This window comes from Bos grunniens, chromosome 4, assembly GCF_055505025.1.
Source record: "Bos grunniens cultivar Pamir isolate PY7600 chromosome 4, Bosgru_T2T1.0, whole genome shotgun sequence".
Taxonomy (NCBI): Eukaryota; Metazoa; Chordata; class Mammalia; order Artiodactyla; family Bovidae; genus Bos; species Bos grunniens.
Window position 1 is genome coordinate 108,069,827 of NC_141168.1, and position 21,507 is coordinate 108,091,333.

Below are 21,507 nucleotides of genomic sequence, written 5' to 3' on the forward strand. Positions count from 1 at the left end.
AACCCAGACAGAATATTAAAAAGCAGAGACATTATGAGAGAGTAATTTCCAGGCAGGTTGATAAAAAGTCCAGGGGTCCCCAAGGAGAGAGGGGTCTGGAATTATCAAGGAGGACGAATGGACAGATTTTTTTTTCCTCTACATTCCTCAGGATTAGATAACAATAATGTATACTGCCTGAGGACAGTCTCTGCAATAAACCTTCTGGCTAATTCTGTTATCTTAAAATGTAAATTATGGGAGTAGGTCTGGTGAGGTCTTTACAACCTCCAGAAATTCTTTGGATTCTTTGGAGAATATATAACTCCATTGCTAACACTAGCAAGCAGGTACTCTTTCTGCCCTCTTCTGATGCCTATGTCAGAAGCTTTCTCTATCTCCTTTATACTTTAATAAAACTTTATTACACAAAAGTTCTGAGCGATCAAGCCTCGTCTCTGGCCCCAGATTGAATTCTTCTCCTCCAGATGCCAAGAATCCTGGCATCTTTTTGTGATTAAGCAACAACCTTTCAATTACTTCACCAACAAAGGTCCGTCTAGTCAAGGCTATGATTTCTCCAGTAGTCATGTATGGATGTAAGAGTTGGACATTAAAGAAAGCTGAGCGCAGAAGAACTGATGCTTTTGAACTGTGGTGCTGGAGAAGACTCTTGAGAGTCCCTTGTACTGCAAGGAGATCCAACCAGTCCATCCTAAAAGAGATCAGTCCTGAGTGTTCATTGGAGGAACTGATGTTGAAGCTGAAACTCCAACACCTTGGCCAGGTATTGCAAAGAGCTGACTCATTTGAAAAGACCCTGATTCTGGGAGGGATTGGGGGCAGGAGGAGAAGGGGACGAGAGAGGATGAGATGGTTGGATGGCATCACCAACACAACGGACATGGGTTTGGGTGGACTCTGGGAGTTGGTGATGGACAGGGAGGCCTGGTGTGCTGAGGTTCATGGGGTCGCAAAGAGTGGACATGACTGAGCGACTGAACTGAACTGGAAAATCTCTTCAAGAAAAGTAGAGATACCAAGGGAACATTTCATCCAAAGATGGGCTCAATAAAGGACAGAAATGGTATGGACTGAACAGAAGCAGAAGATATTCAGAAGAGATTGTAAGAATACACAGAAGAACTGTACAAAAAAGATCTTCACGACCCAGATAATCATGATGGTATGATCACTCATCTAGAGCCAGACATCCTGGAATGTGAAGTCAAGTGGGCCTTAGGAAGAATCACTACAAACAAAGCTAGTGGAGGTGACAGAATTCCAGTTGAGCTATTTCAAATCCTGAAAGATGATGCTGTGAAAGAGCTGCACTCAATATGCCAGCAAATTTGGAAAACTCAGCAGTGGCCACAGGACTGGAAAAGGTCAGTTTTCATTCCAATCCCAAAGAAGGACAATGACAAAGAATGCTCAAACTACCGCACAATTGCACTCATCTCACACGCTAGGAAATAATGCTCGAAATTCTCCAAGCCAGACTTTAGCAACATGTGAACCATGAACTTCCAGATGTTCAAGCTGGTTTTAGAAAAGGTAGAGGAACTAGAGATCAAATTGCCATCATCCACTGGATCATCAAAAAAGCAAGAGAATTCTGGAAAAACATCTATTTCTGCTTTATTGACTATGCCAAAGCCTTGGACTGTGTGGATCACAATAAACTGTGGAAAATTCTGAAAGAGATGGGAATACCAGACCACCTGATCTGCCTCTTGAGAAACCTGTATGCAGGTCAGGAAGCAACAGTTAGAACTGGACATGGAACAACAGACTGGTTCCAAGGAGGAAAAGGAGTACGTCAAGGCTGTATATTGTCACCCTGCTTATTTAACTTATATGCAGAGTACATCATGAGAAATGCTGGGCTGGAAGAAGCACAAGCTGGAATCAAGATTGCCAGGAGAAATATCAATAACCTCAGATATGCAGATGACACCACCCTTATAGCAGAAAGTGAAGAAGAACTAAAGAGCCTCTTGATGAAAGTGAAAGAGGAGAGTGAAAAAGTTGGCTTAAAGCTCAACATTCAGAAAACTAAGATCATGGCATCCATTCCCATCACTTCATGGCAAATAGATGGGGAAACAGTGGCTGACCTTATTTTAGGGGGCTCAAAAATCACTGCAGATGGTGAGTGCAGCTGTGAAATGAAAAGACGCTTACTCCTTGGAAGGAAAGTTATGACCAACCTAGACGGCATATTAGAAAGCAGAGACATTACTTTGCCAAGAAAGGTCTGTCTAGTCAAGGCTATGGTTTTTCCAGTGGTCATGTATGGATGTGAGAGTTGGACTTTAAAGAAAGATGACCCTGAAGAACTGATGCTTTTGAACTGTTTTGTTGGAGAAGACTCTTGAGAGTCTGTTGGACTGCAAGGAGATCCAACCAGTCCATCCTAAAGTAGATCAGTCCTGGGTGTTCACTGAAAGGACTGATATTGAAACTCCAGTACTTTGGCCTCCTGATGTGAAGAGCTGACTCATTTGAAAAGACCCTGATGCTGGGAAAGATTGAGGGCAGGAGGAGAAGGGGACGACAGAGAAAGAGATGGTTGGATGGCATCACCAACTCAATGGACATGGGTTTGGGTGGACTCTGGGAGTTGGTGATGGACAGAGAGGACTGGTGTGCTGTGGTTCATGGGGTCACAAAGAGTCGGACATGATTGAGCGACTCAACTGAACTGAACTGAACTGAACAGCGTAATATATCCTTAAAGTCTGTTGTAGAAAAAGTATTTAATGTGTGATATAACATAACGTACCTTTTGTGCTCAGGCTCAAAAGAATTGGACATGACTTAGTGAGTAAACAACAATAATGTTGTGTTATAGGAACCAATACAGCATTGTAGGTCAATCATACTTCAAAAACCAAAAAAAAAAACTTACAGAAAAAGAGATCAGGTGTGTGGTTACCAGAGACGGGGTTGGGTGAATTCGATGAAGGTGGTGAAAAGGTCCAAACTTCCAGTTATATATGATAAATAAGTACTAATGATGCAATGTACAACATTACAGAAATATAAATAAGACTGCTATACATTTTATACGGAAGAGAGTAAATTCTAAGAGTTCTTATCACAAGGGAAAAAGTTTTTCTATGTCTTTAATTTTGTATCTTTATGAGATGTTAAAGTTCACTAAACTTTTTCATGATATACACCAATCAAATCATTATGTTTACACTTATACAGTGCTGTATGTCAATATATATCAATTACTGCACTTACTCAGTGCTGTATGAATTACCTATGGAACCAACCATTATTGAGCCCCACTTCAAATCAGTAATATATCAGAATCTCTGGGGGTCTCACCATATTGGTAATTTTAAAAAGTGATTCTAAAGAAAAACCAGGGTTGAAAACCAAAGTTTTGATTAAAAAAAAAAAAATCAGGAGACTGGGAGCTGCTTCCCCTTACTTTAAATTATTCCTATAAAAATTTATACAAAGATTAAGGTATCTCACCAAAAGAGAAACTTCTTGTTTGAGTACTGAGGGACCAAACAAATGTCATATTTTTGTTTCCTAATCAGAAAGTTTTCAGATTGAAGAAACATACCCTTTTAAAATATCATGGTTTAGTACATGGTAGACTTTAATTTCTAAATGATTTTGCTTAGAATCAATAATGAAGATTTTTTTTTTTTTTACCTAAAGTACAGGATAGTAACTGAGCAACTATGTTTTGTAACAACTAACAGAACCAGGAAATTGTTATTTCCTTGTTCATTTTAGAGAGAGGCATGCACCTACATTTTATGCATGATTCTTCATATTAATAGGGACACAAAGTAATTACTCATGAGTTTTTCCTAACAGGTTTGAATCTGAAAACAGATTCCAATATTGAAAACAGAAGAAAACAATTGTCATCTTTAGTCACTAAGAATTATGTCTCACTAACATAATTACTAATGAATCCAAAAATAAAATAGAAATAATAACACTTTTAAAGGCAATCTTCTGTAGATTAGTTCTTATATACTTTTTAAACATGTGTCCTTTACATGTATCTGGTGGGGCTTTTTGATAAGCTACAATGACACTGGTAATTCTCCAATCATAAAGCCTCAAGATCAGCTTCCCATAGACATATACACTGGATACTACTGCAGTGTGGCTATTCACGGAATTATGAGGCTGGCCTCTTCTTTTCTAGACACAGATATTACAAGTATCACTGATGGAATGTAAATAAAGAGTAAATCAATGTATGCTTTCACTACAGTTTAAAGACATCAGAAGGGCACACACCATATACAGGCAAGTTAAATACCTACAATTCCATTCAATTAGTGAGTCTTGGGTTGAAAACATACCTGATTTCTTTCTGTTTCTGATCTGTTCTTCCTAGGAGATGGTATTTCTTCTTTCATATTTATTTCTGATCTTAGGCCGCATAAAAGCTTTCAACTCTATATTTTTCTCTTAGCTCTGGGTTCAAAATTCACAAATACATCTTCAGGTCCAAGCTATTCTCCTTGCCTTCAACTGAGTGTTCTTTCAGTGAAGATTCCTACATTCTCCTAACAGGCACCCCCAACAAGATTTTCCTTTCATTTTAGCCAACTAGCACCTTCCTCAGGTACCATTTTCTCGTGCCTTACCTAGACACCCATCCCCACTATCTCTCAACTTTTTTTTGCTTTCTAGAATCTACAAGTCTTAAATAGACTCTCATATGGCTCATAACCCTGACTTCTTCTTTGAAAGCCTTTTTAAGTGGAATACTGTATCAACACACTTCACTTGGTGTAGAAAGAAATTGTATTCTGTATTATTATAATTTTTGTAGTAATATTCATATACTTGAAATACTATACTCATATACTTTTAGCCACATATTTTTTAACAGTTTGAAGCCTCCCCTCAACCATTCCCCAATGGTTTCAGTATGAAAAGCAGTTTTCACTTCCGCAAAGTATTCTGAAGAGCTAGCTAGTTCCTCTTAACAGATCAACATCAGTGTTTACCATAGGTGAAGCCACTTTACAATCACCACAGAGAGGGCACTTTATACTAAAGTTCTCTTTTCTAAAAAGCGTGGCTTGTGAGGGACAAGTGAATGCTAAAACATTTCAAATAATTCTGTCAGTGATTAACATTTAGAACAGACATACCTGAATTAATGCCATCACTCAGAACACTAAAGTTTCCTTTGTTTGTTTTTGTTTCTCAAATGTGCCTCTGGAAAAAGAGAGCTTACTATCAGATTTTAATGACCTCTGCTGTCTTTAACACAAATTAGAAAACCTGTGATATAGGTACACTTCAGGTTTCAGAAGGCAATAAAAAGTAACTCCTTTCAAACTGATGACCAAAAAACACTAATCAAAAACATAAGGAATATGGAAAATGAAACACGATTAATACTAAAGAAATAAGGCTAACAAATAAAAACAAAATTTGTGTTTCAACTGATTTCAGTTCAGTCGTTCAGTTGTCTCCGACTCTTAGTGACCCTGTGGACTGCAGCACGCCAAGCTTCCCTATCTATCACCAACTCCCGAAGTCCGCCCAAACCCATGTCCATCAAGTCAGTGATGCCATCCAACCATCTCATCCTCTGTCATCCACTTCTCCTCCTGCTACCAATCTTTCCCAGGATCAGGATCTTTTCCAATGAGTCAGCTCTGCGCATCAGGTGGCCAAAGTATTGGAGTTTCAGCTTCAGCATCAGTCCTTCCAATGAATATTCAGGACTTGAGGACATTCCTTGAGGATTGACTGGATGGATCTCCTTGCAGTCCAAGGGACTCTCAAGAGTCTTCTCCAACACCACAGTTCAAAAGCATCAGTTCTTCGGCGCTCAGCTTTCTTCATAGTCCCAACTCTCACATCCATACATGACTATTGGAAAAACCATAGCCTTGACTGGATGGACCTTTGCTGGCAAAGTAATGTCTCTGCTTTTTAATATGCTGTCTAGGTTGGTCATAACATTTCTCCCAAGGAGTAAACATCTTTTAATTTCATGGCTGCAATCACTATCTGCAGTGATTTTGGAGACCAAAGAAATAAAGTCTGACACTGTTTCACTGTTTCCCCATATATTTGCCATGAAGTGATGGGACCAAATGCCATGATCTTAGTTTTCTGAATGTTGAGCTTTAAGCCAACTTCTTCACTCTCCTCTTTCACTTTCATCAACAGGCTCTTTATTTCTTCTTTGCTTTCTGCCATAAGGGTGGTATCGTCTGACTATCTGAGGTTATTGATATTTCTCCCGGCAATCTTGATTCTAGCTTGTGCTTCCTCCAGCCCAGCATTTCTCATGATGTACTCTGTATATAAATTAAATAAGCAGAGTGACAATATACAGCCTTGACATACTCCTGTTCCTCTTTGGAACCAGTCTGTTGTTCCATGTCCAATTCTAACTGTGGCTTCCTGACCATCTGATTTAAACCACTGCAAAAATCCCTCAAGGCATCATTTTATTCTCCTCATATTCATTGTGGGAGTCACACGACAATTAGATCTGTTAAAATCTCATAACTTGTTTCTTTTCAATGTATTATATGACACAAAGGTTCTTATTCCCTGGAAGATTTAATACCTTTTGACTTTCAACTTTTGTGCCTGTATATAAATGCTTATCACTGTGATGGTTATTCAGGATGAGAGGGGAAAAGACCAGTTCAAAAAGCTTCAAATTTTCTATCTCAAAAATGAACGATTTTTCTTTCAATAGTTAAAGGAACAGCTACATGAAGATCCAAGGCTTAATGATAATGCCGGCCAAGTTCTTGTTTACAACAGCCTTCCTGATTCAACTGCAAGCACACTTCCAAATCTAAACGATATGAGCCCCCTGAAACATATGACCTCCAGATGAAACTCCCATCAGTCAAAATTCTTATCTGTAAAACATCAAATTACCACAGCAGCAATAACAAATCTGGGAATCACTGTTTTCTCACCATCTGTTTATATCAGAAACAGATTATTGAGCTAAGGATGTCTTAAGACACAGGGCCCTAGACAAGAGAATTATGATGACATGATTAAACATATAAATATATATATCTCTCTCTCAAAATCAACCTCTGAAATTGTATTATCTCCACTGAGGACAGTGTCACTTCCTCATGATTTCCTTGAATCGAAATTGAAAGTCAGTTCTAATAAAAGTTAATGAAAGCAAATAGATTGTGTCACTTTTTAAAACATAATATCCAGAGACAGTTTAGAATCAGCAAAAAGAACACTGGCCTCAGAGTTCTGTCACTTAACTAGCTGTGTAACTTTGACACAGTCAATTAATCTATCTATATCACTTACTTTAGCTGGCTACCTACCTTACAGTGAAGCTGAGACAGCAAACAAGGTAACATGCATGAAAACCCTTCCCAAATTGCTCTTTTATAAATGTTAGTAATCAGTCCAAAAACTACAAATTTTATTCCCAATAGGTGATAAATTTTAACCTGGGTAAAGGTAAAAAAAATCAAATTTAAGTTATTTAGATGATAAGAAGAATAGACAGAAAAAAGCATCAAATACCACATTAAAAATATAAGACTTTTCCCTATTTGCAGGGCAACAATGGAGACGCAGACATAAAGAAAGAACTTGTGAACTACAAGGAGGGAAGGAGAGGGTGGGATGAATGGAGAGCGTAGCATAGAAACGTATACACTACTATATGTAAAATAGACAGCCGGTGGGAATTTGCTGTGTGACTCAGGGAGCTCAAACCCGTGCTCTGTGATGACCTAGAGGGGTGGGGTGGGGTGGGAGGCGGGAGGGAGGTTCAAGAAAGAGAGGACATATGTATACCCATGGCTCATTCATGTTGCTGTATGGCAGAAACCAATACAATATTATAAAGTAATTATCCTTCAATTAAAAATAAATTTTAAAAAATACAGGACTTTTTAAAAATTCTAATCAGTGTTAGCAAAGGAATGACTACTAAGAGATAGCACTAGAAGAGAGTGAACATATGTGGATGTAAAGCGTATTATGAAAAAATCCACATGAGATTATTACAGTCATGAAAAAATCACTTTTTCAAGATTTGCCAGGCCTGACCATGAGTGCAATGAAATGTGGTAGAACAGACTTCTTGTCTCATTCTACAAACACTTCCTAAACACCTATCATGTAAAAAACACTATGATGGGTGCGGAGTAAGAGTAAGGTAAGAGGAAATTTTCCTGCACTACTTATGGAAAAGCTGTATCACCATGGCATGTCTGGCCTTAATATAAAAATAAGGCAACTTGACTGGTTTTGCCAAAGAGTAATCAACTTCTTGCTCTGTAAAGTAGAACAGCTCAAATAGTTATATCATCAACAATTTGTTTTGAAATATCTTTTTGGGTTTAGTTCATTTGTTCAAAGGCAAATATTAATTGAGCCTCTAATAGTTACAATGGATGTGTCTCAAAGGAAATCTTAACTCTAAAATTACACCACATATAATATATATGTATAACTAAATTATATAATATAATGTATAATGTATATAATATAATGTATAATTATATAATATAATGTATAATGTATATAATATAATGTATAATGTATATAATATAATGTATAATTATATAATATAATGTATATAACCAAATTATTTGGTGTTTTCTTCTGAGTTCGTCTTTTCAGTAAGAAGGAGAAAATAAAATAGCAGCAACATTATTCTTCACTACTGAAATCTAGCTACAATTGGTAGACTGAAAGTGAGTGAATCTACTCTGCCTGTTCACCCCTCATCCAACTATGGTGACTGTCCCATTGCTACACTATAGACCACACTAATAAAGCAGTGCATGAACACAGGATGGGTTTCAGGGTGAAATGACTAAGTGTAAGCTCTTAGATTCTGATTGCAGACAGCCCCAGGTGCACACAAAGCACATTGTTGCCAAGAAATACAGTGCAAGCTGTTGACACTCTGCTTCCTTCAATATGAAAACTTCCCCAACAACCCAAGGTCACAACCAATTATCTAAATACTAAGTAGAGTTCAAAGTACAACATTCTTTAGAATATCGTCCAAGTAGTTTCCAGGAGATTAAATAACATAACCACAATAAGAGGAATGAGGAATAAAATCTAGGTATATAACCATCTGCATACAGAATTCTTATAAAATGCATAAGCTGACATCTATCATATAGAAGCAATGAGAAAGCAGAATAAACCAAAGTGCTGGACTGGTTTAAAACAAACTATTGTAAAACTGTTTAAACAGCTATAAGTTACAATACAGTCCATGAGAGTTCAATGCACTACACAAAGGCTAATAGAAAATGAATGGAGTTCTCTAAGAATCTCATGCTGAAACAGCTCAAAATCAAAGGGACCTTTTTTCTTTCTTTCTTTTTTTTCCCCAGTCAAGCTGACCTAAGGAAAATAATACACTGAGTTTGGATAGAAGAGGTCTTATTTCAAATGCCAAAAAAGCCCATATGAACAAGATAGTTTAAGATTCATTACTTTCAGACAAAACACTTGACCCTTCTCGAAGTTAGTTTCCTTACATGTAAAATGAGAGGGGTAAATAGTTCACTGGTCTTCAAATTTTATTTTCAGAAGTACCAGATTGCTTCAGGGTTAGGTGGAAACCAAGCCAGCTCCAAACCTCACTTAAATGAGAGCAGATGAAGTTTTAACTAGTTTCTATATTGGAGTCCTGTGTAGAACTGTAGAATTTCATTTGGAAAAAAAAGGGGGAGAAGAGTTTTGCTGCTGAAAATAATTATTCAGAAAACAATAAAAATAAATAACCTCAGATCCCATTTATTTAAGATCATGATTGCAATAAATACTTCTATTGAAAACAGATACTGTTTTACTTCTGCCATAATGCCCCCTCACCATAAACAACTAGAAAATTGGAAAAAGATAGTTTTTCAGACATTGAGACAGACAACAGGCAGCCCAGGACTTATGACCCGTGAGTGAAGAAAAACAGGCAGTGAAACTCTTCTTCCAGGAGGTACTTTCCACAATCAGAGTGCAGGAAGGGGAGCCTCCTGAAAGGAGATCATGAAAGTCTCACTGAATTGAGGAGACAGAAGTTAAGATTTAGGGGAAACAAAAGAGGCTGGAGTTTGTGGGGGAGAATATCAGAGAGTTGGGATGTTGGCAAAGAAAAAGCTACAGAAATCTGCACAGAGGTCCCTTCATTCAATGGCTGACAAGTAAACTACCCATATGTATGAAGAAAACTCCATGAGGTTTGGTGAGCCATCTGGGAGCTGGAAACTAAATAATTCCCAATGGTCTCACTGGGCTGGGAGACTAGGTTCAGATGGACATTAGTGCAGTAATACTGAAGACCCCAGACACTAAGTAGATACCTCAGAAGGGTCATATCTTAGTAGTGCTAACCTAACCTACATAATGGAGAAGGAAATGGCAACCCACTCCAGTACTCTTGCCTGGAGAATCCCAGGGACGGCAGAGCCTGGTGGGCTGCCGTCTATGTGGTCGCACAGAGTCGGACACGACTGAAGCAACTTAGCAGCAGCAGCCTACATAAAGGTGTTGCTCAGTTCAGTTCAGTCACTCAGTCACGTCCGACTCTTTGTGACCCCATGCTTCTCTGTCCCATCACCAATTCCCGGAGCTTCCTCAAACTCAGGTCCACTGAGTCGGTGATGCCATCCAACCATCTCATCCTCTGTCATCCCCTTCTCCTGCTAGACCCAACCCAACAAAGCTTCGAAAAAAAGTCTCAAAAAAATCGAGCTAAAGCACAACTTAGGCACCACCTGAAACAAATTTTTAAAAATCTAAAGGAACACAATAAAAATCCAAATATTTAATAGCATAACAGTCACACAATACAAAAAATTCCAGGTGTTATGAGTAAAAAGATAAAAATGAGATCCATAAATGTGTGGGGAGAAAAGAGAGAAAACAGACCCCAAGATGCAAAAAATAATAAACTCAGCAAACGAGGAAACTTTAAAACAGCTTATATGTATAGGCTCAAGTGTTTAGAATATGATAAAAAGGAAAGTGGAAGGCATAAAAATGGAACTTGGGGAGACGAAAAACACAGTACCTGAAGTGAAAAGATTAGTAAGTTTAAAAACACAGTAAATAACAAAAGTGGAAGAGAGAAATTTTAAAAGAACTGTAAAAATGAATACAGCCTAGGTAACCTGTGGGACAATATTAACCAGTCCGATATATGCACAATTAGAATCAAAAAGGAAAGAAGGTCAGAAAAAGCATTTGAAGAAATAATGGCCAATAATTTACCAGGTTTTTATAAAAATAATAAACTCTCAGCTAGAGTTCAAGTAGGATATACACAATGAAAACCACACCAGAGAACGTCAAATCACATTACTGGAAATCAGTGATAAAGTCTTTAAGCAGCTGTAGGCATACTTTAATAGCCTACATGGGAGTCTTCTATCAGATATCTGTCGGGCAAATACTTTCTCACAGTATTCTTACTCATTTGTTAACAGTTCCTTTTGATGAGAAGATTACAGTTTTTATCAAACCCAATTTATCAATTTCCCTTTTAGGGTTAGTGCTTTCTATGTCCTATATAATTAATCATTTCCTATCTTCAGGCCATGAAAATATTCTCCCATGATCTCCTATGATCCATCATAAATTAATGTTTATATATATCATGAACTAGAGTTCAAGGTACATTTTTTCCCCAAATATACAAGCAATTGTTCCAGCCAGACTAGAAAACACCATAATTTATGGAACATTGCAAGGAGTACACAGAATGGCCTTGCCTCACTAGTGAAGAATAATGAGCCGTGGACTAAATACTGCTCTTGCCCTGCCTAACAAATATTTAAAAGCAAGCTCCAAAAGAATAAAATTGTTTCCAAGTAAATTAACTGCATCAAAACCTCAACAATATTAATATAAATACAAAAATGTTTAGTACCCAATAATGTCTGGCATCCAATCAAATATTCTAAAGAAGCAGAAAAACTTGAACCATGACATTGAGATCAATCAATCAATTGAAGCTAACCAAGAATTGACACAAATTGCAGAAATTGTAGATATGGACATGAGATGATCATTTTAACTGTACCAAGTGGTCAAAAAGTTAAGAAGAAATATGCAATATTTAGGGATAAATCTGGCCAAAAAATGAGCAACAGTGTACACTGAAAATTACTAAACTTCTCAGAGCAATTAAATTAAATTAAAAATGGAAAGCTACATTTTGTTAATGAGAATTCAATATTGTTACAATGTAAGTTCTCCCCAAACTGATAAGCAGATTCAAATCAAAATACCAGTAGGTTCTTTTGTAGAAATTGACAAGCTAATTCTAAAATTCATATGGAAATTCAAATTACCTAGAGGACCCAAACAACTTCAGAAAAGAACATACTGTGAAGGCTAACTCTTTCTGACTTTTAGACACTATAAAGCTACACAACACAATGTACAGGCAGTGTCCAGAAACAGTCCCAGACGTATATGGACAACTGATTTTTAGCAAAGGCAACTCAGTAGAAAAAGATAATCTTTTCAACGAAAGATACAGAACCACTAGATATCCATATGAAAACAATACAGAATATTGATCCATATCTCACAGCATATATAAAATTAACTCAAAATGTTATCATATACTTAAAACCAAAAACTATACAAATCTAGAAGGAAACACAGAATATTTTTGTGAGCTTGGGTAAACCAAAGACTTCTTAGATAGGATACCAAAAGATGATTCACAAAAGAAAAAACTATAAAACTGTACTTCAAATTTTAACAGCTTCTTCTATCCAAATATACTGTTAAGAGAATAAAGGGACAGGCCAAACACTTGGAAAGTGTTTGCCAATACATATATCTGATAAAGGACTCTTATCCAGAATATATAACAAACTTTTAAAACTCAACAATAAGAAAACAAACAACTTAACTTTAAAAATTGGTAAAATATTTCATCATACATTCACAAAACAAGACATATAGATGGCGAAAAGGAATAAAAGATGCTTGATATCATTAGTCATTACAGAAATTCAAACTAAAACCACAATAACATTCTCTTATACACCTATTAGAACAACTAAAATTAAAGATTGAGCACATCACATCAGAAATAAAGGAACTAGAATTCTCATACACTGTTAGTGGGAAAATAGAATGGTACAGCCCTTTTGGAAAATGGCTTGGCAATTTCTTTAAAAGTTAAATATATGGTAACAAAGAGAAAATAGAGAAATTAAGGAAACAATTTCATTCACCATTGCAACAAAAAGAATAAAATACTTAGGAATAAATCTACCTAAAGAAACAAAAGACCTGTATATAGAAAACTATAAAACACTGATGAAAGAAATCAAAGATGACACAAACAGATGGAGAGGTATACCATGTTCAAGGATCAGAAGACTCAATATAGTGAAAATGAGTATACTACCAAAGCAATCTATAGATTCAATCCAATCCCTATCAAGCTACCAATGGTATTTTTCAGACAACTAGAACAAATAATTTCACAATTTGTATGGAAATATAAAAAACTTCAAACAGCCACAGCAATCTTGAGAAAGAAGAATGGAATTGGAGGAATCAACCTGCTTGACTTCAAACTATACTACACAGCTACAGTCATTAAGACAGTATTGTACTGGCACAAAGACAGAAATGTAGATCAGTGGAACAAAATAGAAAGCCCAGAGATAAATCCATGCACCTATGGACACCTGGCTCAGACAGTAAAGCATCTGCCTACAATGCGGGAGACCAGGGTTCAATCCCTGGGTTGGAAAGATCTCCTGGAGAAGGAAATGGCAACCCACTCCAGTATTCTTGCCTGGAAAATCCCGTGGAAGGAGGAGCCTGGTAGACTACAGTCCATGGGGTTGCAAAGAGTTGGACACAACTGAGCTACTTCACTTTCTTTCTTTCATGGATACCTTATCTTTGACAAAGGAGGCAAGAATATACAATGGAGAAAAGACAATCTCTTTAACAAGTGGTGCTGAGAAAACTGGTCAAGCACTTATGAAAGAATGAAACTGGGAACACTTTCTAACACCATACACAAAAATAAACTCAAAATGGATTAAAGATCTAAAAGTAAGACCAGAAACTATACAACTCCTAGAGGAAAACATAGGCAAAACACTCTCTGACATAAATCACAGCAGGATCCTCTATGACCCACCTCCCAGAGTACTGGAAATAAAAGAAAAAATAAACAAATGGGCATAATTAAACTTAAAAGCTTTTGCAAAATGAAGGAAACTATAAGCAAGATAAAAAGACAGCCTACAGAATGGGAGAAGATAATAGCAAATGAAGCAACTGGCAAAGAATTAATCTCAAAAATATACAAGTAGCTCATGCCACTCAATTCCAGAAAAATAAACAACCCAATCAAAAAATGGACCAAAGAACTACACAGACATCTCTCCAAAGAAGACATACAGATGGCTAACAAACACATGAAAGATGCTCAACATCACTCATTATCAGAGAAATGCAAATCAAAACCACAATGAGGTACCAGCTCACGATGGTCAGAATGGCTGCTATCAAGAACTCTACAAACAATAAATGCTGGAGAAGAGGCAGAGAAAGGGAACCCTCTTACACTGTTAGTGGGATTGCAAACTAGTACAGCCACTACAGAGAACAGTGTGGCGATTCCTTAAAAAACTGGAAATAGAACTCCCATACGACCCAGCAATCCCACTGCTGGGCATACACACCGAGGAAACCAGAATTGAAAGAGACACGTGTACCCCAGTGTTCATCACAGCACTGTTTACAATAGCTAGGACATGGAAGCAACCTAGATGTCCATCAGCAGACAAATGGATAAGAAAGCTGTGGTACATATACACAATGGAATATTACTCACTATTAAAAAGAATGCATTTGAATCAGTTCTAATGAGGTAGATCAAACTGCAGCCTATTATACAGAGTGAAGTAAGTCAGAAAGAAAAACACCAACACAGTATATTAACACATATATATGGAATTTAGAAAGATGGTAACAATAACCCTGTATGTGAGACAGCAAAAGAGACACAGATGTAAAGTACAGACTTTTGGACTCTGTGGGAGAAGGCAAGGATGGGATGATTTGAGAGAATAGCATTGAACATGTATGTTATCATATATGAAATAGATCACCAGTCCAGGTTCGATGTATGAGACAGGGTGCTCAGTGCTGGTGCTCTGGGTCAACCCTGAGGGATGGGGTGGGGAGGGAGGTGGGAATGGGGTTCAGGATGGGGAACACATGTACACCCATGGCTGATTCCTGTCAATGTATGGCAAAAACCACTACAGTATTGTAAAGTAATTAGCCTCCAATTAAAATAATTTTTTTTAAAAAGGATCCTTTTGTAAAACAAACAAACAAAAAGTTAAATATACACTTACCATGTGACCCAATCAACCCACCCCTACATGTTTACCCAAAAGACAAGTGTATGCTTATACAAAAACTTGTATGCATACATTTTATAGCAACCTTATTTATAATATCTAAAATGTAAACAATTCCTACATCACCATCATCATAAATTGATATACAAATTGTGGTACAACATAAAATAGAATCCTCCTCAGCAATACAAGGGCTTCCCTTGTGGCTCAGGTGGTAAAGAATCGGCCTGCAATGTGAGAGTCCTGGGTTCGATCCCTGGGTTGGGAAGATCCCCTGGAGAAGGGAAAGGCTACCCACTCCAGTATTCTGGCCTAGAGAATTCCATGGACTATGTAGTCCATGGAGTTGCAAAGAGTCAGACATGACTGAGTGACTTTCACTGCACTTCACTTCAGCAATACAAAACAATAAAGAACTAATGTGTGCACAACTTGAATAATTATACCAAACCAAAAGCCAAGCCAAAAAAGGGACATATTCAATTATCCTATGTATGTAAAATTCTAGAAAATAGAAATTAATCAATAATAACTCAGAGTATCTCACTAATTGTCTGAAGTGGAAGGTGGGGGATTACATAGGGACCCAAAGAAACTTGTATATGATGATATGTTCATTATCTTCATTGTGGTGATAATCTCATAAGCAGATACATTACATCCAAACTTACCAAACAGTATACTTTAAAGATGTACAGTTTATTGGAAATTGACTGTATCTCAATAAAGTTATCTTAAAAGAAGAAACCATAACCAATCAGGCTTTGAAGAGCAAAGGGGGAAATGGGAAAGAGAAATGGTGAACAACAACAATTTGGTAAACACTTAAAAAGATTTCCGCTGTGCAATATCCAAAGTATTATACATTGTTAGTCTTAACACCTTGAACCTCATTTGGCTCCATCATCCCAATTTTGTACTAGATCCAGATGCATGCTCCTATTACCACAAGAGCTTAGATGCAGTTATCTTTATGATCCAATCACTATCATGAATTTCAAATTCTATAATTTACTAGCTACAAAAGCAAAATAAACCATGCCTGACTTTCTAAAATTGGTGCTCTTTACATTATACTGCTTGGCCTCTGAAAATAACCGGGTCTATTGAGAAACATATTATTGAGTGTCCAAAGACTGATTTAAGATATACTCTTAGAAAAGATTTTTAATTGAAGTTTTTAATATTTTGATTGATCAAAAGCTTTACGAAGCATATTTAAATGGATCAAAACAGTCTTTTTCTAATTATGTTCAAAAAACTTCACAACTACTTTATTACCCAAATGCATATTAAATTTGTTTATAGCCAATAAATAGATTAAAATTTTCAACTAATGGGAGCAACCTGACAAATATTTTCCAAATAAGTTGGCTACATACATAATAATTTGTATAATGGGAGAAAACATGTGACTTAGTAAATATGTGTTATAGATGCAATAAATGTCTACTCTGTTACATTAGGGGCTTCTCTGGTGGCTCAAAGGTCAAGAATCTGCCTGCAGTGTGGGAGACCTGGGTTTGATCCCTGGGTCAGGAAGATTCCCTGGAGAAGGGAATGGCAACCCACTACATTATTCTTGCCTGGAGAATCCCCATGGACAGAGGAGCCTGGCAGGCTACAGTCCATAGGGTCGCAAAGAGTAGGACATGACGGAGCAACTAACACTTCACTTCACTTCACTGTTACATTAAAAAATGATTCTACAACTTCAGAGTGCATCAGAATCACAGGGATGCTTTGTTGAAAAGAAGATAACTACCTTTAAAAGCAAGTTCTACGGTAAATCACTGTAAGGAAACAGAATGAGACGATTACAGTGTGCTCCGGTGAAAAAAATATGGACTCTATAGTATACACCACTCCTTGCTATCTGATCCTAGTCTGTCTTTGAGCTATTTTACCACTCAGAGTAAGTTATAGATGACTGATTATCATAGATAACCAAGAGCAATGCAGATAATTCTTGTTTATAGAGAATCCGTCCAGTTAACAAGGGTCAACGAGTCCCTGAATGGGCCGGAATGGAAAAGGCCGATTTTCTGACCATTTACAAATTCAATATCTCCTACACCACACAAATCTGGATATCTTTGACTTTCCTTTGAATTGGTTATAACATACAGCTGATTCCCTCACTAATAATGATTCATCATGTGTTCAATATTTATAAAACTCCTTGTATATCTGTGAGTGATGATTTTACTTTTAACTTTAAGAATGAGTTGTATAATATATATGATAAAGTGTTTTGCTTTTTCTGGTGTGGTGCCTGTATGAGCATCCACATGAATTCAGAAATGCACATTCTCAGGCTACATCCAGACCTACTAAATGAGAAAACGTGGAGGTAAGGGCCAGCAGTCTTGTCTAACAAGTCCTCCAGGTGATTCTGAAACAATTTAAAATTTAAAAATCCTAGGCTAAAGATTCAGAAAACTAAGATCATGGCATCCGGTCCCATCACTTCATGGCAAATAGATGGGGAAACAGTGGCTGACTTTATTTTTTGGGGCTCCAAAATCACTGCGGATGGTGACTGCAGCCATGAAATTAAAAGACACTTACTCCTTGGAAGGAAAGTTATGACCAACCTAGACAGCATATTAAAAAGCAGAGACATCACTTTGCCAACAATGGTTCATCTAGTCAAGGCTATGGTTTTCCCAGTATTCATGTATGGATGTGAGAACTGGACAATAAAGAAAGCTGAGTGCCAAAGAATTGATGTTTTTGAACTGTGGTGTTGGAGAAGACTCTTGAAGAGTCCCTTGGACTGCAAGGAGATCCAACCAGTCCATCCTAGAGGAGATCAGTCCTGATCAAAAGGACTGATGTTAAAGCTGAAACTCCAATACTTTGGCCACCTGATGCAAAGAGTTGACTCATTGGAAAAGACCCTGATGCTGGGAAAGATTGAGGGTGGGAGGAGAAGGGGACAACAGAGGATGAGATGGTTGGATGGCATCAATGACTCAATGGACATGGATTTGGGTGGACTCTGGCAGTTGGTGATGGACAGGGAGGCCTGGTGTGCTGTGGTCCATGGGGTCGCAAAGAGTCAGACACGACTGAGAGACTGAACTGACTGAACTGAGGCTAAAGATGCCTTAAAATTGAGATAACCACTGGGTGGAGGGCTAATCACATTTACTTTGATTTTTTTTTCTTGTCAAAGGGATCACCATATTTAATCCTTATTTTAAAAAACTTAATGCAAACTTAAAAATACTGAACAGCTAAGCACTAAAAAAGTCTGGCTAAATCAGGAGTTATGCAATGTAAGAAATACATGCTAATATGCCACCACCACTACGTAAGGCAGTGGAGATGGAGAAAAAGGATGTCAATCATTCCAAAATATTAGGATAAGAAAAAGCGGATTTGAGGAAAATGTGGATTTGAGTTACAGTCATTCTACTTCACACCTAAAGAATGGTTTCCTCTCAACACATATTTTGACTCATAATTTCTTATTTTCACTTTTAAAGACTTTTTTAAAAAGAGCAATTTCAGGTTTACAACAAAATTAAGAGGAAGGTACAAAGATTTCCCATATATTCCAGCCCCCACACAAGTGCAGACCCCCTAGGTATCAATATGTTCAGAATAGTACATGTTTTACCAAAGATGAACCTACAGTGACACATAATCACTTTGATGTCTCAAAGTCCATACTCTACCTTAGGGTTTACTCTTGGTATACATTCTATGGATTAAAACAAATTATAATCACATATAACCATATAATATGATATAGTGCATGTTCACTGCACTAAAATTCCTCTGTATTCTTCCCATTCGCTCTCCCATTTCCCCCTAATTTTCCATAAAGTACTATAGTAGAAGCTTCTCATTTTACTTTCCCACTGTTTCCAAAGGTTAAGAAAATGTAATAGAAATAACTGCCTACATAATTCAGATAGTCAAATTCTGTTTTTATATTCAATAGAAATTATTTAGCCAGGCCTTCTAATCTACTCAGATCTGTTGAAAGTTGGCTGATCACTCCAATTTGGTTCATTCCTTAAATACACTGTATTACCATTTCAAAACATTAAGAAGAAAAAAAAATTTACAAAACTGCTATGCTGGCCTTTTATCCAGCAAATTTTTTAAAACTTGATCGGGTTCTTCTTAAATAATTAAATTACAAATGTCTAAAATATTAATAAATAATAGAATATGAGAAGATACAAAAATTCTATCATTAAATTATAAAGGGCCTTTAATAGACTTGATTTTTTGTTTAACTAAGCTATTTCCTCCAGAGTTGTACTTGGGTTACATCTACATACTCCCAACATCTGCTTCTAACAAAATTTTCTAGTATTTTAGTTGTAATGGAGACCGAATATCAGAAGGTAAGAGCTTCCCATCTGGAAACACAGACAACAAATTCCTAGATATTTTGCCCACAAGTGTCCAGCGTAATGAACCTCTGACCCAATAGTAATTATTCATTGTTACCTATTTTTTAAATCCCACAAACCAAAACTTATACATGGAAGATGTGCTTTCTTACTTTTGAGCTGCGATATTAAATAATTTAGAACACAAGAGAGTTGCACTTCAAATGACAATTTTCATTTTACAGGAATAAACCTAGAAATCTAAATAACAACAAAAATGTATATAACCAGATACGGAGCAATTGGTAGAAAAGTTAGCAAATGAGTCAGAAGAGAAAAAAATTATCTTAAATATGTTTTCAAAAGGTAAGGGTATTTTTTTGAGAATTAAAAAATTAGTTAATATATAAGTGGTATAAATTTAATTGTGTAAAACATTTTTACATGACCCCTGTTGCTATAATAATTCTGTATATATCCCTTTTAGTAAAAGACTGGGTACTATTATAGAATTCTGGGAAGACACCTAAAATTTTATACTTTAGGATAAGGAGATATGTAAGATATATATGTTCACTAGTATAAACAATGTTACAAAGAACATTTCCCTCCTTTTGGATTATTTATGTAAAATACACTATAAGAAGTAGGCCTACTAGCTCAAAGGATATGAACATGTCTTCACTGATTTTACTGGAAAAAACACTTCTTCTCCTACTGTTATATTTAATGCAAAAAGAGCATTAACTTTTTCAATAGCTAAGATACTGTTTTTTCTTAAAAGGATTTAATTTCTAAATCTTTGTACTTATTTTTATAGTTTCACTAAATCTACATTTTTTTCTTTTAAACAAAATCTAAAATGCTACTAATTTGCTAAATAGAATGAATTATTACTATTATCATCACCATCATCGTCTTTATCATACACAACAGAGGCACAGCCAAAGCTAGATTTAAAAGACAAAAAAGCTTCAAGAGATAAATATCCCTTACTTTTGTCAACATCATGATACGGTATTTTGGCTAACAGTTTATCAATTTCTGTCCATTTCCAAGTATTTTACTTTTACCCCTAAACCTCGGCTGACCTCTTATTTTTGATGTCACCAAGGAACCAGATTGTTCATAATGTCAAATACTACAGTTCATGCTTAAAAGGAAAGTGAGCCAATGACACCCAGATACCAGAAAACAGCTCCAAGCCAAAAGTTGCTACTCAAACTACACAAGTCATCTTATATGTGGTTGGAAGGTAAGCAGATAATTTTAGAGCATTAAAGATTTGATTATAAGCCAACTGAATTTCCAGAAGGACAAATCAAAATTGTCTAAAACTAGAAGCAGTATCTTTTTTAAAAGTATATTCTGCCTTATGATCCAGCAACCCCACTGCTGGGCATACACAGTGAGGAAACCAGAATTGAAAGAGACACGTGTACCCCAATGTTCATTGCAGCACTGTTTACAATAGCCAGGACATGGAAGCAACCTAGATGTCCATCAGCAGACGAATGGGTAAGAAAGCTGTGGTACATATGCACAATGGAGTATTACTCAGCCATTAAAAAGAATACATTTGAATCAGTTCTAATGAGGTGGATGAAACTGGAGCCTATTATACAGAGTGAAGTAAGCCAGAAAGAAAAACACCAATACAGTATACTAACACATATATATGGAATTTACAAAGATGGTAACGATAACCCTGTATGCGAGATAGCAAAAGAGACAATGTATAGATCAGTCTTCTGGACTCTGGAGAGGGCGAGGGTGGG

At 36.6% G+C, this 21,507-nt stretch overlaps 1 protein-coding gene across 30 annotated transcripts in view; it reads right to left on the reverse strand.

Moving 5' to 3' along the window:
- The window catches only part of PPP1R9A (protein phosphatase 1 regulatory subunit 9A), a 349,650-nt gene that overhangs the window by 258,353 nt on the left and 69,790 nt on the right, over positions 1-21,507 (reverse strand). The window lies entirely within an intron of this gene.